This window comes from Bidens hawaiensis, unplaced genomic scaffold (assembly GCF_021521415.1).
Source record: "Bidens hawaiensis isolate Kalapana, Puna unplaced genomic scaffold, B.hawaiensis_p1.1 tig00037337_1, whole genome shotgun sequence".
Taxonomy (NCBI): domain Eukaryota; kingdom Viridiplantae; phylum Streptophyta; class Magnoliopsida; order Asterales; family Asteraceae; genus Bidens; species Bidens hawaiensis.
The window spans coordinates 196605-201055 of NW_027496528.1; the positions used below are offsets into that span (position 1 = coordinate 196605).

At 34.4% G+C, this 4451-nt stretch overlaps 1 pseudogene across 1 annotated transcript; it reads left to right on the plus strand.

The window, feature by feature from the left end:
• Positions 1-390: 390 nt before the first annotated feature.
• Positions 391-4219, plus strand: LOC143589304 (uncharacterized; annotated as a pseudogene). The gene is made up of 22 exons (XR_013145248.1): positions 391-503; positions 605-743; positions 828-899; positions 1004-1075; positions 1184-1255; positions 1340-1411; positions 1492-1563; positions 1654-1725; positions 1817-1888; positions 1972-2040; positions 2126-2197; positions 2268-2339; positions 2428-2499; positions 2590-2661; positions 2740-2811; positions 2900-2971; positions 3047-3118; positions 3198-3269; positions 3337-3408; positions 3484-3554; positions 3637-3705; positions 4151-4219. The product of XR_013145248.1 is annotated as an uncharacterized LOC143589304 (transcript).
• Positions 4220-4451: the final 232 nt, after the last annotated feature.

Here is a 4451-nt window from a genome sequence, read left to right on the forward strand (position 1 = left end):
ATAAAATAAAATAAAATAAAATGTAGAAATGGGTCTTTTTTCATCTCTCTTATCCTGTAAAAACCCTGTCAGCAGAGAGAGATACACACATACATATATACATACACATACATATGTATATATAGAAAGAGAGGGTGGTGACTGGTGAGTAAAAGTTAACAAGAGCAGCAGAGGAAACATATAACTGTAAATTGTGCAGCAGGGTTTTATAACACAGTTGCTACTGCATAGCTAGCTAATATTATTATTATTATTATTATTATTATTATTATTATTATTGTACCAGTACCATTTCATTTTTCTTGACTTTATAGGAGAACATGCTCTGCATCACATGATGCATCTTCAAAAGATTTTATGAACCTCGCCGGAGTACGGTGGTGGCTGTCTTTTAATGGAGTCTTTAACAAGAAAGCTTCAACCTTTAACCATAATTATGGAGTTTCTTTTGGTTCTTCTTCTTGTTTCTTCAAGCTTCTTCCTTTTGGTGAATGCTGATAATGGTCAGTAGGTTTTAAAGATTTTCAAGAATTTTGAAACCCATTATTATATTTCATTTGACTTGTTGGTTTAATATTTAAATATATTTTTTTTAATGGTGAAGGGAGGACATTGTTGGAGATTAAAAAATCATTTAGGGATGTGAATAATGTGCTTTATGACTGGACTGACTCACCTTCTTCAGACTACTGTGTGTGGAGAGGTGTTTCTTGTGATAATGTCACCTTCAATGTGGTTGCACTGTGAGTCCAGAATCTTTTAGTAATTTTGAAAAAAAGTTGACTTTTTTTAGTCAACATGTTGACTTTTTGGGAACCACTTTTTAGTAATCTTTCAGGCTTGAATCTTGATGGGGAGCTGTCACCATGTATTGGAGAGCTCAAGGGTTTACTCTCCATGTACAGTTTATAAATCCTTCGTTTCCATTATTATTATATTATTATTTTATGTTGTTTAAAAAAATTAAAAACTTTTTAATATGGTTTTAACCATGGTTAAACAGTGATCTACGTGGAAATAGATTATCTGGTCAAATCCCAGATGAGATTGGTGATTGTAGTGCGCTTCAGAACTTGTAAGTCATCATTTAAATAACTCAAATTTGTTTTATACTTTGATACATTACATTTTAATATTTTATTGTTGTGCTTATATTATGAGGATGATTAAACTGTGTTATTAGGGATCTGTCATTTAATATGTTAACCGGAGACATACCGTTTTCGATATCTAAGTTAAAACAGCTCGAGCTCTTGTAAGTTAAATCTTCCTAATTTTTAATTATTTTCTGTTGATGCATTTCTCACATTTAATGATAACATTTGTATTTGTGTTACAGAATCTTGAAAAGCAACCAATTAATCGGTCCTATCCCTTCCACCTTATCACAGATTCCTAATTTGAAGATTTTGTAAGCATTATTCCTTCATTTTTCTAAATAAATCATGCAAAATAATCCATAATTTAATTTATAAATGGTGGATATCACAGGGACTTAGCACAAAATCAGCTAAGTGGCGAAATCCCGAGACTTATATACTGGAATGAAGTTATGCAATATCTGTAGGTGTCTAATCTGGATGATATTATATATTGTTATATGTTAATTATTTATGCATATTGACCATAAAAAATATGATCTTGTATAATCAGTGGATTGCGGAGTAACAATTTGGTTGGAGAGCTCTCGCCCGATATCTGTCAGTTAACGGGCCTGTGGTATTTGTAAGTATTTTATTTATCTATTTTTTAATTTTATTTTCGTCATATCGGTTACATTTGTATAATGTTTTTGCTTATATATGATTTATTATAGTGATGTGAGGAACAATAGTTTAAGTGGCACAATCCCCTCAAACATTGGCAATTGCACCGGCTTCCAGGTTTTGTATGTATCCAACTCGACCCGATTAAATTTATAAATATATCGAGCATGGTTTGTTTTGTTTTGATCAAGGTTGTGTACGTTAGGGACTTGTCATACAACCGGTTGACCGGAGAGATACCGTTCAATATCGGCTTCCTACAAGTAGCCACATTGTGAGTTGTTACCGTTGACTATTTAACTACTTTCAAGTAACCATAAACTATATTCATATTAATATATGAATATATCATGTCTTAGATCACTTCAAGGGAACCAGTTATCGGGGGAGATTCCGTCTGTGATTGGACTCATGCAGGCGCTTGCGGTTTTGTAAGCGATTCTATACTATTTTTATATTCATAATATTAAATATGTTTTACTAAGGTTGTTGGTATTGCAGGGACTTGAGTTGCAACAATTTAAGTGGGCAAATTCCCCCGATCATCGGGAACTTGACTTACACAGAAAAACTGTAAGATACTAAGAACATGTTTTGTCTTTTATATGTTGTCTGGATTTTTATATCAACTTCTTGACACCGCTCTACGGTTTTGGTGTAGGTATCTCCACAATAACAAGTTGACGGGACCGATTCCTCCTGAGCTCGGGAACATGTCAAAGCTACATTACTTGTATGAAGCGCTTACTGTTTTAATATGTTTTATTATGTGTTATGCTATTACTAGTGTTTTATAAGTCGGTTGTTTTGTTTGTTTTAACAGGGAACTGAATGATAATCAGCTTACGGGTCATATTCCACCGGAGCTCGGAAAGCTTACCGACTTATTTGACCTGTAAACTTTGCACATTTCACTTATTTCCTTAATCAAGTTTTGTTATTTCTTCGTGACATTTTTTTGTTGTGATTGTAGTAATGTTGCGGGAAATAAACTCGAGGGGTATATACCGGATAACCTTAGCTCCTGCACTAATCTCAACAGCCTGTAAGTTTTTAACTTATAATATTTTTACATATTATCGCTTATGTGTTTGAAACTCGGTAACAATTGATGAATCATCTCGACTTTACAGCAATGTGCATGGAAATAAGTTAAAGGGTACCGTCCCTGCTCAACTTAAGAGGCTAGGAAGCATGACGTATTTGTAAGTACCGGTTCTTGTATGGGTTTAATAATGCTCGATATTATTTTATGAAATTTATGTATTTTCTTCGGTTAGGAATCTTTCATCGAACAACCTTGCGGGCCCCATTCCAATTGAGCTTTCTCGGATCGGTAACTTGGATACATTGTAAGTGATTTTAAACTGTTCGATGGCTTTAACTTGATGGAACTGTTGGTTGTAATAACTATTTATTTGTTTTTGCAAGGGATCTTTCAAACAATAAATTCAGTGGCTCGATACCGTCTCCGCTTGGTGATTTGGAACATCTTTTGACACTGTAAGTTTGGTATTTTAGCTTAAGTTTAATTATGGCTTCGTTATCACTTAATCACATATTTCTTTAGGAATCTGAGTCGGAACGAGTTCACCGGTTATTTACCAGCTGAGTTTGGAAACTTGAGAAGTGTCATGGTCATGTAAGTGATCAATCTGTTCAGTTCATAAGTTTTCTTGTGGCTTCAAATATGTAAAAAGATACTTCTTATTTGCAGAGATCTTTCTTACAATCATCTCTCGGGTGTACTGCCCAGGAGCTCGGTCAACTTCAGAATTTGTTCACGTTGTAGTTCCCACACGGGAGTATCATTTTAGAATCTGGTTAACTGCTGTAAAATCACATGTGCTTCTTGATTAATGATTTGCAGAAAGCTAGAAAGTAACAACTTCACGGGTGGTTTGACTTCGTTGGTGAATTGCCTCAGTCTTTCAGTGCTGTAAGTTTCAGTCATAATATCAACATATTGTTGTGGGTTGGTAGCTCGAAACCCAAACACGACACGCATATCCGCGGGTTAACAGAAACACAACATGTTTCACCCAACTTTTCATTTTGCATATTATTACTCAAAAACAATCATATAACATATAAAACTATCGCTCACTTTTCTGTTAAATTTTGACAAAAAATACCCAATCCGCCAATCAGTTTAAGTTATGCCATAAATCACATTTTATTTAATTTATAAAAGTAAAGAGTTAAATAGGTCCAACCCAAACACGATCCTCTTAGCTGCACATGTTTGTGGGTTCGACTTGAACCCATTTAGACTTTAGACTAACCCAAACCATGAATTTTGTATTGGGTTCTTGTTGCGTTAGAAGCATGTTTTTTTCACTTTTTGCTAACGGGTTTGGATTGATTAATTTTCATTTTTGCAGAAACGTATCATATAATAATCTGGCTGGGATATTCCTACCGGCAACAACTTTTCAAATTTTCACCGACAGGTATGATACCAAGTTACAACACCTGTACAAGTGTATACTTTTCAACATCATAAAACCCGACTTACAACATTTCCCCGTGCAGTTTTCTTGCCAATCCCGGTCTTTGCAGCAGTTCCCTAAGTTCATGTCACACTTCTCGTTCCAATGAGCGAGGTTAATTCTTATTTAACAAGGATTACCAAAACTTGTCGATTTGATAGTTGGTTACTAAAATGCTAAAATATTAAGTTTT